This window comes from Mus caroli, unplaced genomic scaffold (genome assembly GCF_978045245.1).
Source record: "Mus caroli unplaced genomic scaffold, Mus_caroli_1 scaffold_2, whole genome shotgun sequence".
Lineage (NCBI taxonomy): Eukaryota > Metazoa > Chordata > Mammalia > Rodentia > Muridae > Mus > Mus caroli.
The window spans coordinates 43,377,776-43,403,207 of NW_028227257.1; the positions used below are offsets into that span (position 1 = coordinate 43,377,776).

General features: G+C 37.6%; 1 long non-coding RNA gene across 1 annotated transcript; it reads left to right on the top strand.

The window, feature by feature from the left end:
• Positions 1-20,704: 20,704 nt before the first annotated feature.
• LOC110290545 (uncharacterized) lies at positions 20,705-24,125 on the top strand. The gene is made up of 4 exons (XR_002377453.3): positions 20,705-20,776; positions 22,510-22,666; positions 23,209-23,382; positions 24,076-24,125. It is a non-coding gene; the product is annotated as an uncharacterized LOC110290545 (long non-coding RNA).
• Positions 24,126-25,432: the final 1,307 nt, after the last annotated feature.

Consider the following 25,432-nt stretch of genomic DNA (forward strand, 5'->3'; position numbering starts at 1 on the left):
CTATCCTTCTAGAGGCACATTTTGAAAAATTGAAACATGTATGAGGGTTTTCCAAAAGGCATCTAAGTCGCCATGTGCAGGAAGTGCTCATGGAGGTTAGAAGAAGGCCAAGCATCCCCTGGAACAGGAATTACAAAAGCCCATGAGTTGCCATATGGGTGCTAGGAACCAAACCCACGGGTCCTCTGCAAGAACATCAGGTACTCTTAGCTGTTCACTCCTAACTCCAGCCCAAACATTCATGGTTAGAACTTGGGAGGCAGAGGCAGGCAGATTTCTGAGTTCAAGGCCAGCCTGGTCTACAAAGTGAGTTCCATGACAGCCAGGGCTACACAGAGAAACCCTGTCTCAGAAGAGAGAGAGAGAGAGAGAGAGAGAGAGAGAGAGAGAGAGAGAGAGAGAGAGAGAAGAAATAAATACCTTGGGAAAGTTTCTAATTAAAAGCTCTCTGACTACTTATTAACACAGAAGTGTTTTTAAAATATTTTAAGGACTATTTCACACAAAAATACGAAAGGATATATAGACAGTAAAATAGTGTGAAGACACAATGTGCATGTGACTAAAGAAAAGGAAAGCTGGAAAAAAACTCTTAGAAGAAGGGACTCTTCTAAAAAAGGGGTAGAGAAAGAAAGAAAGAAAAGATAAAGGCCGGGTTTTGCCGCTGGACCCGGTGTATTTCTTCCTGATACTGTACCCTTTCTTCCTGTCCTCTGTCTGAATTTTGTATTTAATGTTCTCTAGCATCCAGAAATGTGTTCCTTCCTGTGAATGGTTCCCTAAATAATGTGCATTTATGATAGAATATACATTTTATTAAAATGGAGAAATTAGTTGGTTGTGGCAACTCATGTCTAGGATTCCTACACTTGAGGCTGTAGGCAGGAGTCTAGGTCTTATAGTAAGTTTGAGGCTAGCCTGAATTTAATGAGACCCTTGTCCCAACAACAACAACAATACCACCATTACCACCCCCTACTCCACCCCCACCACACACAGACACACACAGACACACACACTTGGTGCTTTGATTGTGGCACACTATCCCACTGTATTCCTATTTTGTGCTCCGTTTAAATCAGCACTACTATTGGTGGATAATCAAGGTATTTTCAATATTGGGCATTAAAGCAAAGCTTCTGGACCATGTTTGTGCATAACATTTAGAAAATAAGCTGAAGAATTTCTCAAGGGTATTTTGTTATCAGGGAAATTCCTGGGTCATAGGTTGTACACAATAGTAAGATGATAATTTGTTCTCCTTATCTTGATGACACAGCTGATATCAGTGGTAGCCAGGTTTAATTCTGAAATGCAGGAAGTTCTGAATCTGGTACATTTTGGAGGAAACATTTAGAAGATGCAAGGGAACAGAATGGTAATTACATCAGAACTACTGACTGGAGGCTGACAGAATGTAACACTTAGCTTCTACCAACATAACGTGTGGATACAAATCAGAGCACCGGCTAAATTATCCATTAACCTACCTTGTTCTGTCTTTATCTGATGTTAAGTAATATGTTATCCTCAAATTAGAACTATCCAACCTGATTGAAAATAAGCAGCTATTATTGATCTTCAACATATCCCCAAACATTTGATTAATAAAATTGATTCTATTAAATTATTTCACATGTGTTTCTAAAAATTGTCACTTAATCTCCATGAGTAAACTGCATTTGCTACCAAAAGCTTTAAAGTTTTGTTTGTTGGCCTGGAAAGCAAACTTTAAGTAGTGGATGCATAGCCTATTATTTAATTCAAATTAGAAGATTATTGGTAACTCAAAAGTCATGCCAGTTACATAGTTAATTAGAAATAAAATTTCTAAAGTTTCTAAAATTTCTGAGTTTTAAGTATGTTGACATAGGATCAAGGTAAAGCTGTCAAAGGTTTCTTACTGTTGCTGTCTTCTTGTCACAATTCTTTACAAAATTATTTATCTCTCCTAAAACCTACCCTTGCTTTAATGTTTCCCCTGTTACAGGATGTACTACTTTATTATGGGGAAGGAACATGGACTCAAAACACTGTTTATTGTATAAAAAACAATCACATAACAACAGATACTGGGTATCTTTTCAACTGATAAATAAAAACATGTCCTACAACTTTGACGTGAGGAATGGCTTGGCGGACAACATAAAGCACTATTTAACACGTCCACTGGCCGCTTACCTTGACTCTTACATCGCAGCAGTTCTGAGCCATGTCTTCACTGAGGGTTGAAAATGATTCCTTTAGAATATGAATAATTTGTGCATAATTATATTCAGATAAGTACCTACTCGTTCTCTGGCTTAGAGAAAAGCTATTCTAGGATCTCATGGGGAAGAAATATCTCTGAAGCTCGTGCTGAGCACATTTTCACAGTTTGAGTCTCGATTCTTCTGAATAGTCTCATTTATTCCTAAGACTTTTCTCTTTTTTGCATTCTGAAATAGATCAAGTGGGATTACTTACGACTTAAAGACAGACAGAATAACTAGGGAATAATTCGGTCTGCATTTCTAATGATATGCTCTTAATCACCATGTCCAGTTCATGCATCTATTTGACATTTTTATGCATGAAAAAGTTCATTGCCAGTAACTATAACGGTTTGTGCAAGTTTTCAAACTGACTGACATATGACTGATACAGTTTCTTCCATAGTTCTTGTAGCTTCTCAGATGGTGTGGTTGTGTCTTCTACCTTCTTTTTTTTTTTTTTAAAGATTTATTTATTATATGTAAGTACACTGTAGCTGTCTTCAGACACTCCAGAAGAGGGCGCCAGATCTCGTTGCGGATGGTTGTGAGCCACCATGTGGTTGCTGGGATTTGAACTCTGGACCTTCGGAAGAGCAGTCGGGTGCTCTTACCCACTGAGCCATCTCACCAGCCCCGTCTTCTACCTTCTTAATCATGGGTGAAGCTTTTCTCTTTAATCAGAACCACAAAGGCTGTTCTGCTCTATTATAGATCTTCACAAAGAAGGAACTTTTATTATAAATCCTCTCTAATGTATTTTGTTACTTTTAATTTCATTGAATTCAACTATCTTTATTATCTCTTAATAAAATCATTCATTTTATATGCTTTAAAAAATTTGGGGGCTAGAAACTTTTATCTCCGACACATTTTATTAATATAGGTCCTAAAGGCTATATATGTCTTCCCTTGAACAGGGTTTCATCCATGTCTCCTGGTTTTAGTATTACGTCGTCTTTTAATTGCTTCATGCTGAATGGTAATGCTACTTGTGGTGTTCTCCTTGATGCCAAGATGAAGTATGTTGCTTAATTTCCAATTAACTAAACTGTTGATCATTTTGAAATAATTTACATTTGATATATGTTCTAGTTAAGGTTTCCATTGCTGTAAAGAGATACCATGATTAAGGCAACTCTTACAAAGGACATTAAATTGGGACTGGCTTACTGGTTCTGAGGTTTGGTCCATATCATCCTGGCAGGAAGTGTGGCAGCATCCAGGCAGGCATGGCGCTGGAGGAGCTGAGTGTTCTACCTCTTGTTGCAAAAGCAAACAGGAAAAAACTGTCTCCTGATGGCTAGGAGGAGGGTCTCAAAGCCCACCTCCACAGTAACACACTTCCTCTAACAAGGCCACACCTACTCCAACAAGTTCACACCTCCTAATAGCGTCACTCTCTGGGCCAAGCATATTCAAACTACCATAATAAATAATCAGATAGTGTGACTATTTACTGATTTTAAGAAATAATTCATAAAACATATTTAAAAAGTACATTATCTGGGAAATGAAATGAATACATTTAATCAACTTTTTTATTATTCCATTGTCCCCTATACTTGATTTCTTTTTAAATTGGTTCAGTTCATAATATATTAAGTCTTCTGAAATAAGAATTCTCAATAATGTTTTTCTTATATATATATATCCTCTAAAATAAAAATACTCAATTATACTTTTCTTGTATTGCTAGTGATTTTTACTTTACCTGCTGCTGTTTCTAGACACCCCTAAGTTCTGACTTTGGTCTATCACTGCTAAGTAAGTAGCATATCTTCTATCCTGGGTAGAGTCATGGTGATGGGTTTTGGTATTCAAGTCTGGCTATTCCAGCAACATTTCTGATTGTCCATATAAATGTGAGAAAAGATAGGAATTTGTGTTGCTGTAAAAATAGTTATAATATTGAGGTAATTTGAATTGTTTATACTATCTTCTACCTCTCCATTGAGAAACATGCAGTTCAAGTAGCTTTCACACCCAATATATCTTGTTTCTAATATGTTGTAGAGGATAGAACAGTGGAACATCAGAGATGAGGTCCTAAAAGTCACCATAGCTTCTAACCCTTGGAATATTTGATCTGAGGACAGTGAGGAACTGAAGCTTCCAGACAACAGCCCTGCAGTCTTGGTGGCTGTCCCATGTCTGCCGTCTGGAGGTCACCATCTTTAATCTCAGCAGGAGAAATATAAAGCCAGCTCAACTTTCAGAGAAGCTGAATCCACGGAAATCAGGAAATGGCTTTTGCTTTTTTAAGCTATGAAGTTTGGGTGATGACTTTGGAGGAACAAATGACAACATACTCTGTTCCCAGGAGTATGATGAAAAATTGATTATAGACATGTATGGGAGGGGCTTGGCTGGGGTTTTTGGTTTTGTTTGTTTTTTTGTTTTGTTTTGGTTTTTTGTTTGTTTGTTTGTTTGGTTGTTTTTGCTATGTGGTTCAACAATTTAAACTGAAAACTTCTTTGCTTTAAAACAATAAACAAACCAGTATTCCAGATATTCAAATATTCAAAATTTCCAGGCTGGCCTAAACCTTACAAATTTCAAACAAGCCCTATGACTTAGCCTCCAATCTTAAGTGAGATTACAAGCACATGTCATCATGTCCAACTGTACCTTCTTCTTTTCATTTTAGGCCATTAATAGTTCTGTCTGAATCATTTGCTTGTGATGAAAGTTGTGTCTGCAAAATTTGCCTCAGCTGGATACTTGAAAGTTAGATTCTCTAGATTTTTGCAATCTGTGAATATGTTTATTTTACCCTGATATGTATTGTAGTTATGATTTGAATTCCTGGTATGAAGATTTTTTTTTTTCTGAGAACCAGAAATGTTTCCTGCTACCCTCAAACACCATCCATTTCCTTCCAGTGAATGGGCATTGTACTTTTATTGAAGATTTGATGAAATCTCCTTTGTAATTTATATGTGAAGGATTGCTTCTTCTTCTTTAAAATTTGAAACATTTTCATTTCATTATTTAAGTTTTTGGAAAATAACCAAGATATATTTAGATTGGCCCTTTATTAATTTTGCCTAGAGACCAAGAGCCTCTTTCAGACTTGGTTTTTAGCTGGGAATACATTTGATTTTAATCATATCTTTAAATTTTTATTTTAATTAGTTTCTGTGAGCACTGACAGCTTAAAAACAGGCCAAATGGCACTTTGAAGTGCTTATTAATTATTTGGGGATCTTAGTTAACATGTAGATTTTTATTCTGGGGACCTGGGAGGCCAGGGCCTGGCAACAGGGTAGGGCAGAGCACCCAGTTTCCAACAAGATATCTGTGGATACAGTTACAAGTGATGCTGCCGATGTCAGGTTTGACTTTCTCAAGACCATCCCACAGTCTAGCTGATCAAGGAGAGACTCTATGAAGATTTGTTATGAAATGTGTGATTTCTTACTCTCCCAGTCCAAACTGCAGGAATTATAAATAGGGGATGTGGCTGGGGAGGGGAGAGTAGAGATGGTTGAGATTGTTACACTTTAGCTCTTGAACTCTACCTAAATATAATAGGCTTTACCAGGAGACCAGAGGTCTGCACAAGCAACTCCAGATGAGAAGCAGTTACTATCTCTGTGTAATGTGTTCCAGACCACAGAGATGGTGACTGCATCTCATGTAGAGATTTCCAAAGACAAGAGGCTCCATGTAACTTCTAAGCCAACAAACACTATGAGTAAGCAATGCTAGACACTTTCTTTTTATTTTTTATCCTCTTAGAGAGAAGCAAATGGGAATCTAAACATTTCTGGATTTCCAAAGGGAATCTCTGAGATTAGCTAATGAGTAGAAGCTGCAAACTAGGCTAGCAAAGGAGCAGTGGAACAGCAGAAGTCCATAACTTTTATGAGTAAACAAACACGTCTATGGTTTGTAGGCTTAGACTAGAAGTGCTATTGAGTCAGATTGAATAACATCTAGAAAAGCATGAGTTATGTTGAAATTTGCACATCTGGAAATATTTAAAAATCTGGCTCTCCCTGCCTGCCCAGGACTTCAGTAGAACTAAATGTTGACTTCATCAAGAGAGGCATCATGGTACAGGTCTTCCACTAAGATGGCATCACTGACTAGTGATCAGGACTAGTTGATAGGTTCCATGCTGTCTTAGTTTGGGTTTCTGATGCTATGAAGAGACACCATGACAATGGCAACTCATAGAAAGAAAAAAATTTAGTTGGGCCTGCCCTACAGTTTCAGGACTTTAATCCATTATTGTTTTGACAGGAAGCATGGTGGTATGCAAGTAGAAATGGTGATGGAGAAGGAGTTGAGAGTTCTACATCCAGATCCACAGGCAGAAGAAAAAAAGACTGAACACCAAAGTGAATACCCCACATACGCATACTCCCTATGAACCTATGGGGGCCATTTTCTTTCAAACCAGCACACATGCTAATACTGATAAGGCTTGGGTTTCATTGATCTATTTATTAGTTAGGGTCTTCTAGAGGAGTAGAATCAATGGGATTAGTGTACAAATGAAATAAGTCAAAATGTTATACAAACTTAATGTCTGTCAATAAGAATTTAACAGTGGCAACTGCACAATCACACCTGAGAGCTGAGAAGGCCAGTAGTTATTCAGTCCTGAGGCTGAGTGTCTCATCAGTAGGAGTAGTCCCACAGTGACTGTCTCTTTCTTGGGGTGGGGGTCTCAAGAGCTGGTTGTTTCTCAGTCTATCATTTTCAGTCTGGCAACAGAAATCCAGAAGGTTCCTGGAGAGGTGCTGGTCCCCAGTCCAGGATGAAAGCTTGGAAATGCTTGTACTGATACTATAGAAGGAATCATCATCGTCTTCATCATCATCATCATCAGCAGCAGCAGCAGCAGCAATATCAACAACAACAGAGTAAATTAACAGAGTGTAACAGTTGTAACAGTTGAGACAAGGTTTCTTCTGCCATGCTCCTTTTATCAGGACTGCTCTCAGAAGGTGCTGTCCCCAGTGGACTGCATCTCTTGACATAATCATCAACGCAATGATGATATTTTTTTCAGGTGTCTTCCCTACTCAGGTGATTCTAATTTGTGGTAAACAGGCATTAAAACCAACCATCATAATTGACTACATATGCCTTGTATATTTTAATAACACAAAGAATAATCCTAGCATAGACTAGAGATTGTATATGAAAACTTTTAATCCTATCAGCACCAAGAAAATGGGAACTATAAAAAATGGGGGGCTAATGAAACGATGACCATGTTGTTGTGGGGTTTTCACAGAGTGGACGGCTGGGGCATGGGTTTTAGCCAATACAAAGTCTTTATTAGCCTGCCACTGACCGAAATGGGTGTTCAGGATCCCAATATAGCACTGAGCCCTTTTCAGGGTGAATGTTTAAACACAAAAACCATGCTCTAGGTTGACATATTTCAGTTAACAAGAACAGTTGGCCAGAAGTGGAACTACAGAAGCCAAAAAGCAAAGTTAGTACATTTTGAGACTTTCCCAGAACTGTATGGATTAGGCCTCTGTTTTAGTTTTGGCAGGTGGGGTTGTCTACTCCCTGAATTTTACAGCTTGAATGGTACTTCCATCATGGAGTCAGTTGTGCTAAGGTCTGCTGGCTGGCTAAGGTCTGGGTCTCTGTTACAATGTTTCCAGGATTTGGCTGAAATAGTCTAGATCACATCTCATTAGGAAGTGTGCAAACATCGTCTGGTCCTGAGAGCTTCAGCACAAAAGTCAGCCAGCCCAAACTCCGCAGAGCAAATCCCAAGAACTTGCATCTTCAGTGAACCGGAATCAAATGAAACTCTCAGATTTCTAAGCCATTTTGAGATAAGTCTCTCAATGACTAAAAAAAAAATGACCTTTTTTGGTATTATATCAAATATTCATTTTCATTTGGCTCATTTACTTCAATAAATCCTTGATTGTGTGTGTGCTATATAATATAAATAGGATTGGAATATCCATGCAGAGGTTAGAGTTGACCTGGAATATAAAGGGCCTATATTCATTGATTCCAATTCTTTACCTACCCTACTTGTCTGTACAGTAAATCCACAATGTTTTGATCAGGCAAAGCTAGGCTGTGAAATTAATATTAACCGTTAACTAACTGCAATTGTAGAAAATCATTTCTCTTATTAGAATTCCCATGGAAAAAGACAAAACAAAAAACAAAAACAAAAGCAAACCTGATACAACTTTAAATGATTTGTCTATAACAGATCCCAAACTATAAGCATAATACTTTAAAAAGTATAAAATTAAGATTGTTTAAAAATTTAAACAATTTAAACAATTTAAGATCTTTCTTAAACAAATATTTGCCCATCTCAAGCTCATTAGGTATTGATTCTCGATGTATTTTTAGCTGGTGCTTCTCTCTGGTTGCAATAATTAAAGTATATTAAACATTCAAATAAACAATTAGATTTTTTTGAGGAAAGTTCTCAGCTCAGTGAAGACTTTTAAATAAATAGAATTCAAGCACTGTCTTTTCATACTTTGTAACACTTGTTTCCTCTTGGTGTAACAATCCGAGTTTATAGTTAACTTAAATGAGATGGGTCTATATTAATTGATAACTCTCCTTTTCCCACTTTCTTTTACTATCCTACATGATTGTGTGGTAAATGTTCAATGTTTTGATCAGGCAAAGCTCAGCTATGAATCTAGTATTATTAACTTAATGCAATTATAGAAAATAATTTCTTTCATTTGAATTCCTGGGGGAATCAAAATAAACTGGTGTAATTTTAAAAGGATGTATATATCTATATTTGTATCCTATAATGATATTTGATTTTTGTTTCATTTTATATTATTTAGAGCAATGCTTTGGGTCAGAGACTGCATACAGGTATAATCATGGAGTATGGACTTGTTGATTTGTTTGTTTTTATCTCTTTGCTCACAAGCAAAGCTGTCTCAAATGCTGCTAAATGACTAGATGGCTGAGCTTGCGGTAGAACATACTTCTGGGATAGTCTGAGTGTTTTTGCACACTTTGTCACTTTCTCCATGACCCTGTCCAGCTTCAACAGAAATATCCATGACATTGTTTCCATGACGTAAAGCCAAACAGCAAAATGATTGTTGCACTGGAAAGTTTTTTCTTTGCTAAGTTTTTGCACTTTAAAATAACCCATGTTCAAACCAATTAAGACATTTTCATATAGAGAAGTTTTTGAAAAGAAAACTATTGTTTTTTTTAAACCTTTTCCTTCTATCACATTTTTATTATTTTAAAATGTTCATCAGACATTTAGGAAAATCATTAAGTAATTTATATTGTGATAAACTCTGAACAAGTTTTGAGTCAGAGTTTTGTTTTGTAGCCCAGTCTAGTTATGAATTCTTCATCCTCCTGCTTCAGCCTTCTAACTGCTGGAATTACAAACTCCAGGGAGCCATTAAGTGATTTTTACAGCTAAGTTGCTTTTGATAATTAATAAAAGTGAAAGAATAGTGATAATTTGTGAAGGTGGAAGGAGGTTGGAGGTAGGGAAAAGGAACACTGGGAAGGAAGAACAGGATATGATATTAAAGACCTGAAGGTGATCACTTATGTTACATACATGTATGAGATGCCAAGATGAAACCAGTTATTTTGTACAATTATTAAGGCAAACAAAAATGAAAATTAGTTTTGAAATTTTATTATAGAGTGGAAGATTCCAATAGAGCTTATGGATCTTTGTTTAATTTCCTCTTAGTTTCTAATGAGACAGATCTAAAGAAGATACAAAGTCAAGGTAGCACAAGGATGATGGCACACATTCCCGAGGTATTGATAAGAATTGAAGGATTAGGTCCCATAAGAGTCCAACAAGTCAAATATTCTGCAGTGTTTATGCCCCACTGTTGGGTCTGTGATCCAGATGGTGCTGCTGCTGCTGGGACTTGTTGAGCAGCTGGTATGTTAGGACAGTTATGTGGGATGAGAAGAGTTTGGAGATCGAGATGGTTGGAAAGACTGGCTTGTCCTTTGAGATAGGATGTTCTTGAGCAAAGGAAAGAAAACATTTTACTTTGCCAATTTCTCATGTTTATTTTCAAAACACCTTGAGCAACAAAACCATGAGGCTGCATAGTGGGCTTCATAGAGTGGCTTTGGTGTCATCAGCACTAGGAGTGTACTTGACGTGTACTTATTCATTTAATTCATATTAATTAGCATCATAGCGTCCTAAATTAAATGGCTATTTAATAGTAAATTTCCGTTGCTTATAAATCACAGCACTCTTATTATAAAGATTATAATAATTATAAATATAAAATTATAAAATATAAAAATTATAAAATAAAAATAATCATATAATTCTTATCCCGTTGTATCCCCTTTACTTAAAACCTTTAAGTGGCTTAGTTTTCTGTTACAATGATCCTTCAGGTCCCTAACGGAAAGCTAGCAGATTTATGCAACAGGATGAGAGAACATTGTGATGGAATGCCACTGGATTAGGGGAACATTGTATTGAAATGCCACTGGACTGAGTTTCTCTATACAGTACTATCTTTTAAACTGTCTTCATGCATGAAATTAATGGTCTTGCTGAATATGAAGTTTTGTAAGATGCAAGGCCACTTATTAAAATTTAATATAATTCCACTTTATCCCAAAATAGAAATAAATCATAACCTAAGAGGTACAAGACTTATAAAAGGACATTCTAAATCATTGCTGATGGAAATCAAAGACTCGATCAATGGTTAAAAAAAAGTCCATGTTTATTGAAAGGCTTAATTTTGTTGACACAGTGATCTCCAAAATGTGATTTAAACATGTGATTTACAGAAATTAACAAGCCAGTACTATAATGCATGTAGATATACAAAGGGACTAGAAAGAGACACCCTGGGTGATATTAAAAAGACTAAACATAGCATGACTGTTAGGAATATGTAGAAAATGGAAGAGAGATATCATATTCTCCAGTAGTCCCATTTCTAGATATATATCCAAAGGAAAGAAATCAGCATGTGAGATGGATGCACTGCTGTCTTTATTGGGGCATTATTTTTAATAGTTGAGAAATGGAAATGACCTCATGTCCATCATGTTGATGGACAAAGGAAATGTTACATGTGGGTCAGTGAGATGGATGAGCTGTAAGCATATTCCTTGGAAGCCTTGTGGCTTCAGTTTTCTCCCCTGAACTCATATTAGAAGGAGAGAATCCTGAAAGTTTTCCTCTGACATGCACACACACACTTTGTTGCAAGGTCAATCCTTGATTCTTCCTCCTCTCTCTCCTCATTCCTCTTCCATCATCAATTCTTTCTCCTTCCTCTCTCTCTCTCTCTCTCTCTCTCTCTCTCTCTCTCTCTCACACACACACACACACAACACACACACAGACACACACATACACACATACACCACATGCACACCTACACTACTATGTAAAATATTTTTTGAATGAAGAACTGTAGTGTATATATAAAATGGAACAAAATTCATACATACAAAGAATGACTTCCTGTCATCTTGTCATCTGGGATGGCAGTGGCATTGGATGTCAGGGAATAGCACTGGGTGCTGCAATTCTATGCTGTGCTGACTATACATAACACCCATGACCCATGATGGACACTGTGCAATTCAGCTCCTGACCCATCCAGGGTGCCATGGTGGTAGATGAGGGCTTTGCCATGCATTCAGAAGGCTAGTATTTTGAAGGTTTTTACTACAAAATGTATAAGTGTGGAGCAGATATGTTTAACTGGGTTGATGTAAACATTACACAATGTGTGCATTCATGGGAAATTCACATACTATCATATTAATATGTACATATTTGCTTTTATCAGTTAAAATAAAATTTAAAACACCAATTTTGAAAAAGAACACAACTGGAGAACCAATTTCTCTAATTTTAAACCTTACTATACAGTTATAATAAAGAAAGCAGTATAGCATAAAAATAGATAAATCAATCAATGAAATAGAATTGACAGCTCAAAAATAAACCTACACTCTTAGATTTGTGACTGTTGTCAGGACAATGATATGGGGCAAATTAGCCTGTTCAATAAATCATGCTTTTGCAAAAGGACGAAAAAGGATGGACTTAGAATTACATCACATAATTTAAAAAGCAATTCATAGTATTCTTTGTTTTTATTTATTAGATATTTTCTTTATTTACATATCAAATATTATCCCCTTTCTTTGGAGAAATTGAGGGCCAGAGAGAGAGAGAGAGAGAGAGAGAGAGAGAGAGAGAGAGAGAGAGAGAGAGAGAGAGAGAGAGGCAGAGAGGCAGAGACAGAGACACAGAGAAAGACAGAGAGACAGACATGACAGACAGACCGAAAATGAAGAAACCTCAAATAAAGTGGGAAGGGAAGCAGAGGGGATGAGAGGTTTTGGGAGAAGAGAAAACATGATGTTTTCTCAAAGCTTCATATGTTATATGAAAAAAATTTAAAATACTTTCAGCAAAAAAACCAAAGAAATAAATTGTCATGACCTTTCATTAGGTATGGTTTCTTAGACATGACACCTGATATGTAAATAACCAAGGAGGAAATGGGCAAACTGAATATTATGAAAATGAAAACTTCTGTGCTATTCATGGTGCCTTCAGGAAAGTAAAATGTCAAGCTACAGAATGTGAAAAATACTTGCATATCATATATCTGGCTAGATTACAGTATGTGGAACATAGAACACAACAATGCAGCATATGTAAATAAAAATAGTCATTTATATGTCTGCAAATAATATATAAAATGGCCAATAAATATGAAAAATGGATCAGGCCAGGCAGTGGTGGCATACACCTTTAATCCCAGCCCTTGGGAGGCAGAGGCAGGTGAATTTCTGAGTTCGAGGCCAGCCTGGTCTACAGAGTGAGTTCCAGGACATTCAGGGCTACACAGAGAAACCCTGTCTCAAGAAAAGAAAAAAGGAAAAAGAAAAAAAGAAAAAAGAAAGAAAGAAAGATGGACCAGTTTCTTGGAAAACACCAGTTCAAATTATAATGATGTCACATTTCCAATCAGTTTATCTGATGATTTGATCAAGAATGGACCTATTAGGCTAAAATATTGAAATACTTGGTTCCAGTTGGTGGACATGTTTAGGGAAGGATGAGAAGGCATGCCTTACTGGAGGTATGGCAATGGGACCTGACACTGAGGTTTCTTTTTTTTATGCTAATACTATGAACTTTTTATTACTATAGCTGTGTAGTACAACTTGAAATCAGGGATGGTGATACCTCCAGAAGATTTTTTCATTTTTTATTAGACATTTTCTTTATTTACATTTCAAATGTTATCCCCTTTCCTAGTTTTCCCTCTGAAAATCCCCCATCCATTCCCCCCTACCCCCCTGGGCCATCCCAGTGTTCTCTCTGTGTTTTCTGTTTCCTTTTTAGGGACCAAGATGTAAGCTTTCAACTGTTCCTGTCATTATGCCTTAGCTTTGCTGTCATGGATTTTAACCATCTAAAACTGTAAGCCCAATTAATATTTTCTCTTATAAATTGGCCTGGTCATAGTGTTTTATCACAACAAATAAAAAGAAATTAAGAAAGCTTCAGTGGTGATGCTAAAAAGGTTATGCCACCTGTTGAAGAGGATATGTAGAAACCAGAACCTACTTAGTGCTGAGAGCAACTGACAGTGGTACAGCCACTCAGAATACTGCCACAAAACTTAAATGTAGGGTCAAAATCATACCAAACAGTTTCGTTCCTAGGAATATGCACGATAAATTTTAAATATATGCACAAAACCTTCTACATGAGTGTTCATAACAGCACTTTTTATAACAGGCAATTATGTCAGTACAATCCAAATACCCAGAAGCTAAGAAATAAACAAAGAAGTTGTGGTAAAGTCATAAGAGATATTATCTAGTTGTAAAAAATAAAGTACGAATGACATTTCATTACATGAGTAAATATGAAAAGTGTGTTTAGCATTTCTGTTACGTGAAATTCATATAAATTTATATGGCATATGCAGAATAGACAATAGATTAACAGTTACCTAGGAGACAGGGAAGTGTGAAATGACTTTACGGATTCATGATTTCTTTTTTGGAGTTCTGACAATATTCTGGAGTTAGTGGCGACATTCTCCCATGTTGCCAAGACAAGAAACACCCATTGAAATCACATTCGTTGAAAGGATGAATTTTATCAGGTTTAGGAGTTCTCTGGTGGAATTTTTAGGGTCACTTATATATACTATCATATCATCTGCAAAAAGTGATATTTTGACTTCTTCCTTTACAATTTGTATCCCCTTGATCTCCTTTTGTTGTTGAATTACTCTGGTTAGGACTTCAAGTACAATGTTGAATAGGTAGGGAGAAAGTGGGCAGCCTTGTCTAGTCCATGATTTTAGTTGAATTGCTTCCAGCTTCTCACCATTTACTTTGATGTTGGCTACTGGTTTGCTGTAGATTGCGTTTATCATGTTTAGGTGTGGGCCTTGAATTCCTGATCTTTACAAGACTTTTATCATGAATGGCTGTTGGATTTTGTCAAATGTTTTCTCAGCATCTAACAAGATGATCATGTGTTTTTTGTCTTTGAGTTTGTTTATATAATGGAGTACATTGATGGATTTCTGTATATTAAACCATCCCTGCATCCCTGGAATAAAACCTACTTGGTCAGGATGGATGATTGTTTTAATGTGTTCTTAGATGTTAGCAAGAATTTTATTGAGTATTTTTGCATTGATATTCGTAAGGGAAATAGGTCTGAAGTTCTCTATCTTTGTTGGATCTTTCTGTGCTTTACTTCAGTGAAGTAGCTGGATATAAAATTCACTCTAATATAAAATACCTTGGTGTGACTTTAACTAAGGAAGTGAAAGATATGCATGATAAGAACTTCAAGTCATTGAAGAAAGAAATTAAAGAATATCTCAGAAGATGGAAAGAACTCCCATGCTCATGGATTGGCAGGATCAATATAGGAAAAATGGCTATCTTGCCAAAAGTAATCTACAAATTCAATGCAAACCCCATCAAAATTGCAACTCAATTCTTCAACGAATTAGAAAGGGCAATCTGCAAATTCATCTGGAATAACAAAAAACCTAGGATTGCAAAAACTCTTCTCAAGGATAAAAGAACCTCTGGTGGAATCACCATGCCTGACCTAAAAGCTGTACTACAGAGCAATTGTGATAAAAACTGCATGGTACTGGTATAGCAACAGACAAGTAGACCAATGGAATAGAATTGAAGACCCAGAAATGAACCCACACACCTACGGTCACTTGATCTTTGACAAGGAAGCTAAAACCATCCAGTGGAAAAAAGACAGCATTTTCAATAAATGGTGCTGGCACAACTGGTGGTTATCATGTAGAAGAATGTGAATTGATCCATTCCTATCTCCTTGTACTAAGGTCAAATCTAAGTGGATCGAGGAACTCCACATAAAACCAAAGACAGTGTAACTTATAGAGGAGAAAGTGGGGGAAAGCCTTGAAGATATGGGCACAGGGGAACAATTCCTGAATAGAACAGCAATGGCTTGTGCTGTAAGTTTGAGAATTGACAAATGGGACCTCATAAAACTGCAAAGCTGCAAGGCAAAAGACACCGTCAATAAGACAAAAAGACTACCAACAGATTGGGAAAGGATCTTTACCTATCCTAAATCAGATAGGGGACTAATATCCAATATATATATGTAAAGAATTCAAGAAGGTGGACAAGAAAATCAAATAATCCCATTAAAAAATGGGGCTCAGTGCTAAACAAAGAATTCTCACCTGAGAAATACTGAATGGCTGAGAAGCACCTGGAAAAATGTTCAGCATCCTTAATCATCAGGGAAATGCAAATCAAAACAACCCTGAGGTTCCATCTCATACCAGTCAGAATGGCTAAGATCAAAAATTCCGGTGATAGCAGATGCTGGCGAGGATGTGGAGAAAGAGGAACACTCTTCCATTGTTGGTGGGATTGCAAGCTTGTACAACCACTCTGGAAATCAGTCTGGTGGTTCCTCAGAAAATTGGACATAGTACTACTGGAGGATCCCGCAATTCCTCTCCTGGGCATATCCAGAAGATGTTCCAACTGGTAAGAAAGACACATGCTCCTCTGTGTTTATAGCAGCCTTATTTATAATAGCCAGAAGCTGGAAAGAACCTAGATGCCCCTCAACAGAGTAATGGATACAGAAAATGCGGTACATTTACACAATGGAGTACTACTCAGCTATTAAAAAGAATGAATTTACGAAATTCCTAGGCAAATGGACCTGGAGGGCGCCATCCTGAATGAGGTAACCCAATCACAAAAGAACTCACATGATATGTACTCACTGATAAGTGGATATTATCCCAGAAACTTAGAATACTCAAGATACAATTTGCAAAAAACATGAAACTCAAGAAGAATGAAGACCAAAGTGTGGATACTTTGCCCCTTCTTAGAACTGGGAACAAAACACCCATGGAAGGAATTACAGAGACAAAGTTTGGAGAGGAAAGGATGGACCATCTAGAGACTGCCATACCTGGGGATCCATCCCATAATCAGCCTCCAAATGCTGACACCATTGCATACACTAGCAAGATTTTGCTGAAAGGACCCTGATATAGCTGTCTCTTGTGAGACTATGCTGGGGCCTAGCAAACACATAAGTGGATGCTCACAGTCAGCTATTAGATGGATCACAGGGCCCCCAATGGAGAAGCTAGAGAAAGTACCCAAGGAGCTAAAGGGATCTGCAACCCTATAGGTGGAACAACAATATGAACTATCCAGTACCCCCCGGAGCTCGTGTCTCTAGCTGCATATCTATCAGCAGATGGCCTCTTGGCCATCAGTGGAGTGAGCGGCCCATTGGTCGTGCAAACTTTATATGCCTCAGTACAGGGGAATGCCAGGGCCAAGAGTTGGGAGTGGGTGGGTAGGGTAGTGGGGGGGAGGGTATGGGGGACATTTGGAATAGCATTGGAAAGGTAAATGGGGAAAATACCTAATAAAAATTTTAAAAAATGAAAGGATGAATTTTATAGAATGAGACATCTCATTTTTTTTAAATAAATCTGGAGAAAATCCCAGAATTCTAGTTTTCCCCAAACTCCCAGGTGATGTTGAGTCTTTGGTCCACAAACTACACTTAGGACAGCAAAGATTTGGAGGATTTGTTCCAAGGTCCAATTCAGAACTTAGCATCCATCTGCACTTATATATTGCTGGAAGATCCCGTCTCTACCTTCAGTGTAAAAGGGGTTACTCCAAACAGCAGATCTCGAGTGAATGACTGATACACATATCTCAAAATGAGGCACAGCCCTGACCCCATCCAAGAAAATGGATGCTACATATCAGAACTATTGTTCTTGAAGATCAGTCATAATTTCAGTAGAGAAAGGAACCTTAGAAATTTTGAATTAAGGAAACTATGTGCCATATGTGTTTGCTAGGAATTTTATGAAATAGATTTTTTTTGTGGTGGTTTGAATGAGAATGTAGTCTGGTTTTTGTGCGGTGGCTTCTATATTTGAATATTTGGGTGCCAGTTGGTGGAACTGTTTGGGAATAATTAGGAAGTATTGCTTTGTTGGAAGAAGTGTACTACTGGGGCCATAGGCTTGGTAGCCCACACGATTCCATCTTAGGTTTCTCTGCCTCATGGCTGTGCATCAAGGTATGAACACCCAGCTTCTGCTCTGGTGCTATGCCTACCCTTCTTTTGCCATCCTCTCCACCATAATGGTCATGGACTCACCCTCTGAAACTGTAAGCCCCAAATAAATTTTTATAAATTACCTTGGGCATGGTGCTTATTACAGCAATATAAAAGTAAGTAAGACATCACTACCACAAAAGCAACTCTAAGTCTTTTGGGCATTTGTGAGTATGTTGTATTACTTGTGTGTGTTTCATGTACTTGTTATTATGGATGTGTACATGTGTATGTTAGGGCACAAGCACATCTGTGTATGGGTAGAGTCCAGAGACTGGCATCATATGTCTTTCCTTGACCATTCTCTACTCTTTAAATTTTAAATAAACTTAAATATTTTCTCTAGAAATGGTCTTTTACTAAATTCAAGGCTCTTGGATTCTGCTAGGCTTGCTAGCTGGCAAGCCAAGAGATTTTTGGATCCATATGTCTCACTCAATCTCACGCTGGAGTGACGGACATTTTATTGACTGAGTCATTTCCACACGCTCCTTTCTAAATATTCCATTCAAATAAAATTTTGCTGAGCATTAGTTACAGAAGTGGTGGATTAATTGATATACTATACAGAATGGTGGGACACTCCAGAGTTTTGCATAGCAGATAACTCTTCACCCCTGTGCTGGATGGAAAGAGGCTATAGTAACTAACTCTACTGGCTGGATTCTACCTAGAAAGTTGAAAGTAGAAAGGATTCTCTCAAAGAACAAGAAATTTTTGTTAGAACAATCGAGAAGATTGCAGGATGCAGCCAAGACTGAAAGCAAAGCAAAACACGATTTTAAGATACAGGATTGGGCACATAGTTTACGTCCATGTCGCTTACCATTAGTAGCAATAATAATAGAGGGTATCGGGTTTAATGTAACTGGGAACAAAAGAAGGAAAGACAGGTGAGGAAAGTTCCAAAATGAGGTTGTCTTGTGAATAGAATATCCTGGAAAGGCACATCAAAGGCTGAGCAAGTTACTGTGCTGGCTGTTTTGAGTAAAAATTAAGCCAATCCCAGAAACTATGTTTTCTTAGATAGATAGATAGATAGATAGATAGATAGATAGATAGATAGATAGATAGATAGATAGAGAGATAGATTGTAGAAGCAAGTTGTCAGGTAAACAGAGAACTAATGGGGGAGAACAAGCAATGCACATCTGTATGAAAATGTCCTTATATTACACAGCACAGTATGCAACAAATATATGTATGTACATAAAATAAGCTAAAGACAGAAAACAGAGACAGAGGGAGACAAGCTGTAAAAGCATTGTATTCATTTGACCACAACATTTGAGGATCTAAAAGCACAACAGGACTAAAGCAGTATCACAGGCAATAGGAGCTGTAGTGTGTTGCTTCTGGTTGCCAGGACAACAGAAGCACTCCCTTATGTTAATGGTGGGATGAGGAAAACCACAGGCCAAGCATGCTCTTGCAGTAAGGAATTGTTAGAAACAGAGTCACACCTGGTTCAGGGAGTTTCTATTGAGGAAGTTACATCTTCTGTAGAGTGTCAGCTCATGCCATATGTGGCCTCTTCTCCACAGTATCCTTGATTGAGTTCCTTGGGAATAAGGACTCAAGCCATCTGGACATGGCTGACTCTCCATGTGGGAAGTGGGAACAAAGAAGGAAAGTACCAGGATTTACAAAGATTTTTTTTTTTTTTTTTTTTTTAGCTTTCTTAATATAGGTAAGTGACATTTCATTTCTTTACGTACTGAAAAGTTTTGGATTTCTGTCTCACATTTTAAAAGTTAATATTGTGAAAAGCTTATTTCCACACATTATCTTTTATATTTAAAAACATTTAAGTGTTTTTCCAAATTATTTTTAAGTGATTGAAACATAAAACAAGATCCTTTATGTTTTAGAGGAATGTATCTGTAACAAGTCCAAGGTTCTCTTGGGGATCATGTTAGCTGACTACACTGCTGGTCTGGTCTTAGGTGGGGCCTCATGGTATGCATTTCAACAGCTGCTGGGTGATGTCTTTTGACATTTTGAATAATGGGACTTTAATTCATTATAGTAACTATGAGAAAATTTTACCTTAATAAATACATTCTGACCAAATATAGTGCATTTTACTTAGAAACTTTTCCTTTTGGAAACAATTTTCATCAAATTTATTCTCTATTGTTATACAGATAATGATTAGGTAAAAACTTCAATAATTATAAGAATACATGAAGTAAAGTACGATGTCTTATCATTATCTTAATCCTCAATCTTTCCCCTCAGGATAACAAATACTTAGAAATACTAAATACTTGAAGTATACAAATGAAAATAAAAGGAGCACAATGAATATTTTGTTTTAGCTGAGACTTTGCCAGCATATTTAGAAGTGGTTTACAAACATGTTTGCATACCCATACATATAATACACACAAAAAACCATTATATGTAAGTTTTCTCAATTTTGTTCAAATTTTAAACACCCTCAAGTTACTTTCTTTTCATGTCCATCTCTCTTTTATTTTAGGACAGCCTACTGTTTCACGCTACTCATTGTGACTTTTAGCATTGTTCACTTTAAGAAAATTGCAATCATATTTATGTAGTCACATTGTATACTCATATTTCTATACATAAGGACACACTTAAAGTTCATTTTTCAACTGGGAAACTGATGTTGTAACTTTCAGCAATATGAAGACAATGGTATTTCCTTACTTCTTCAATAAAGGCTGTTTTGGTTCATTCTAGGACTTAGAGGCATGGCAGTCTCCATCTCATAATGACCATCTCTGTCAACAGTCTAATCCCACATGCAGATTATGTCACAGTAACTGTTCCAAGGAAGTTACCCTGGAAACGGGATGCAACAGCACTCAACCCACTTTAAGGCATGGGAGAGGTATGCTGCTACAATTCTATTGACAGAAAATGACTAAGTGTGGTCTTGTTGCATCTGTAACACTGTGGAAGAAGTTTCCCTTGCAGTCTGTCTCTGTCCTCCCAGGCTTTATCCTTGGCAAACTTCACATTTTCAGTCTTTGGCATCTATTTTGTTCATCAGAAAGAATTCATCTTCGAGTGTTTCCAAATTGGTAACTGTCCAGAGCAATGATTAGTGTAAAAAATAATAAGAAAAAATTGAACTATTTCCATGTGTGCATTATGGGAACCAAGCCAAACAGTTGTTATTTTACATACTTCAATTGCCAGTGCAATAAGCACATTGGTTTCTTTCCAGGTTTACTCTCCAATAGCAGTAAGGAGTCTTTCATTAAGGAGACAAAATGTCCGTGGGAAGTTTGGGTCTACAAAGTTTGTTTTTCAAAAATAATCTCACTTTTGTAGTTACTTTGTCTTTAGGAACGAACTTTTTATGTAGATGCCAGGGAAAAGTTGCTGTTTTCACTGTTCAAAGAGACTCACCCTGTGACAGGCTATCTCACAGAAATGGTGGACAGAAAATGTTCTTGATGCCCAACCAGCTTCTTAACCAGTTTCTGGGTTCACAGCAGCTGAAGGGACTCCCGTGTCCGCTCATTTCTTTTCAGCTCTGACTCCACCTGGAGGCTTTTTCCATAGAGAGGAGATCATTCTTCCATCTGCATGGCCACCTACAAGTGCAAAGGGCTTTAGTGATGCCAATACAAGTCAAGGGTGCTATCACTGGTGCCAATGCCAGCCTTCCACCAGTGAATAACTGGAATCAGTAAACAGTCCAGCTTCTCTGACTCGATGGGGCACACTCAGAGAAACATGGAGACAGCAGCAACCTGCTTGGTCACTCCTTTCATTGGGTGCCTTTGCTAAGGCTAGGGCTCAGTAGTGAAGCTCACACTGAGTTCAACCCCCAGCACCACAAAAACAAATAGTATTTTTACAATCGTATGTCTTCTGGCTGTCTCATACCCTACAGCTTTTCAGCAAGTCTTTCCGTGGACTGACTAATAACATAATTGTACCCATGCTTATCTCAAGACTGAACTTTAAAGAACAGGTGCTGAACTAAGGAACTGGTGGCTTTCCCTCAAGCATGGAAAACCAGAGCACCTAAGGCAATAAAGTAACTTTCCTAGTGTGTAAATAAAATGGCTGGCAGATGGTGTTGCTTTGTCAGATCTCTCAAGTTAAAACGAGCCGCAGCTGAATATCAGACACACATATAGAAAGATACTCGATACACCCCCGTACATGCTGGTCTGTGATTGACACGTAGAAAGGTGTAGTGTGTTCCAAGGCAATAACAGTACCTTATGCTCTAGACTCCTCATCACTCTAACTAGCTCCATCAGAGCCTTACAGCCATGACTGCACTTTGCTTGGTCTAGAGGAGCCCTTCCCTGTCTCTGTCCAGAAGAGGTATGCTCAACTCTGAACTAGTGATTTTCCGCACAAATGGCTCTGCATCAGTCTCACTGGCTTTGAAGAGCCAGTGTATATGCTTCTTGGTCCCCTGTTCACGTTTTCTAGGCCATCATATTACAACATCCGACTTTGTGAGAGTGTCACTGATGAGTAGCATTTTATCTCAGTGCACAGATCTGATTTCTTTCCCAGGGTTTCAGTGGATTGCCTTCTATAAACCACTGAGGCATTCTTCTTTTTTTTTAATTGTTCATTTTTATTCATGCATAGGTGTGTGTTAATGTTTGTCTACATGTGTACCATGCACATGCAGTAAATGCCTGGAGAGGCCAGGTGGGAGTGTCATATCCCCTACAAGTGAATTTACAAGCAGTTTTGAGTTATCATGTGGATGCTAGGACCTGAATCTTCATCCTCTGAAAGAACTGTAAGTGATTTTTAACCTCTGAGCTCTCTTTCCTTCCTCAGCCAGGTATCCAATTCTCAATGGACATTGCAAAAACACTGGCTAGGGGCCTCTTAGAACAAGAATACAGATGGCCTGTTAACCGTTCTCCTCTGTCCTCATTGATACTTTTAAAAAATCCTTTTAAATATTAATTTATTTTATGTATATGAATATTTCACTGGCATGCATGTATATGTACCAAATGCATTTGTGGTTCCTGTAGAGACCAGAGGAGGTCTCCACAGGCGACCACAGATGTCATAGAACTGAAATTACAGAGGATTGTGAGCTGTCAAGAGGGTGCTGGGAGTTGGGCCTGGGTCCTTTGCAAGAGCAGCACATGCTCATGACTGGTAATCCATGGTTGCTGCTGCTGGCATGGTTCCAGCCCCATGGCTTATACTTTAAAGGTGTACTCTATGCCACTGCTCAGAGCTGCCCGAGGAGGACTGAGCTACCCTGGCATAGTGTGGCTGGATCGAATAACACACTATTTTGTTCTGCCCAACCCTTCATTTCAGCACTAGAGGAAGGAACTGTGCAAAGGAGTCATTCTGTGTGCACACACAAGCTCAACTTGAGGGAACCTTTGCTACCTATGACCACACATCTCTACTCCGTTTCCAGTCACGTTTCCTGTCTCTCCCAGATCAGATTCTAGTACCAACATCTTGGCTTAAAGTGAACAAAAGTTTGTAAGTTTAAAAAGGAAGTAATATTCTTCTGCTAACCCATTTGTATGAGCTAATGCTTGTTTATCTAAAGTTTGATATCTTTACTGTATACATTGGAACCCTAATAACCCTTTCCAGTTCCAAACAGTTGTCACTTCTTCATTGGTTTTCATTTTTCTTTGGACTTTATGCTGCTTACAGCTGTTGCTATAAATTTTGTGAGGATTTAACAATTCTGGGAAATGCTTCTGCATGCCACAGCATGTGTCAAGGCTTTGTTAAAAACACTGGGTTGCTAAAATGCAACTGATTGCACTTAAGAACAGTGCAAAGAGAAAGTAGGAGTTTTACAAAGAGGCTACTCAAGTGAAAGATAATGGGATAAATGAGACAAGTGAGAGATTTTCCAACACTTTAGGGAGGCGAGGGAAATCACAGCTGGGCAGAAGCACAGATTTACACTGCTGTTCATCGGTTGAGTAGTGAAGGATGGTCTTCTGGCACCATGCTGAGGCCAGCAAAGAAGATGACCATTTATTTTTATCTTGTTTTCCACAATAATAACAGTGCTTGAGTCTTGCTGGCTAAGACATTTTGAAGAAACTGTTTTCAATGTCTTGAGAAGAGTTTGATAGATCTAGGTATGTTAAGCTCTAAAGACATTTCACCAGGTGTGCTACAGTGTCATTAAGTAAAACATTTATTCTCTTCCAGGCTGAACTTTCAGAGCAATGGCTTCTATTTTTCCTGAGGCTGGGATGTCCTAAAATGTGAAGCTTTGGAGTGTTATGACTCTCCCCTTACCCATAACTTGTGGGTATTTCTGAGTTTTGTTTGTTTGTTTGTTTTTAAATGAGAATTTCATTGTTATTCGCATGCAGATAGTGGTTTGAATGACCTAGAAAAGTATAACCATGAAAATAATGATGCCATAACTCATGCCATGGCTAACTAAACTTTAAGCCCCAAATGCAGCAAATGTGCTATTTCCTGTAACAGCCACTCACATATTGTTTATCTCATACAAGTAGGTTGTTTATCAGCTTCAAACACTTAAGGAAATTCCTCATGAGTTTCTTAACGACAATACCATCAACATCAACAACACCAAAAACAAAACAAAACGAAACAAAACAAAACAAAACAAAACAAAACAAAACAAAACAAAACCAAAAAACCCCACTAGTATCAGGCTCTATTACTTGTGTAGCTGCTTTATTGTATTCATTTCGATTGGTTAAGGCTGTCCTCGAGTTCCTGATACCCCTTGCCAGAGCCACCAATTTGTTGGGATATTAAGCTTGTGCCCCATGTTGGCTATTATTTTATTTATTTATTTGAGGATACTCACTCTGTTCACAACAAACTTAGCTCATTTTTAAGTCTGTTTTTTAGTTTTACATTATTTCATTATTTTCAAATCATAAAGGAATAAAGAGATCTGGTCAGATTGACTTAACATTTTTCACAACTGTAATTTTTTGGAAGTTTCCCAGAGTTTCTGTCTTTTTTCTAGAATAGAATCAGACAAAGATTAACAGAATTGCCACTTCATAAGTAGCAGGCTTATAAGGGACAGAGGGTATGACTTTGTAAGGAGAGGCATGTAGGGGCCACTTATAAGGTCGACAATAAAGAAATGACAGAATCCTACTTTGTATTCACATTTCAAATGGATGACACTTCTACTGACAGATATAATACTGTGTTTTCCTTGACTTCTAAGATACAGCATGAGAAAATAAGTAGTTTGTTAGAAGGCCTTTGCAACACTGTTGTGAAGATATGCTTGCTTTGTAGATTGGATTTCCCCACTATGGGTCTTTGATTTCTGAGAAACGTTACAAAATATGATTTTTGAGTTGGGAACAAGAATGCTGAGCTGTGGCCATGATTCCAATGACATAGTCAGTTCCTTAATTTTTCATGGAAAACAGAGTATAAAGAAAATATCCAATAAAAAAAAGAAATGTAAAGAAAACTTGAGGAGGTCGAGGGCATTTTTCCCTCGAAATCTCTTGGCATTTTAATAAACAGTGAAGGAATGGCTAAGGGGGATCAACCCTTGGTA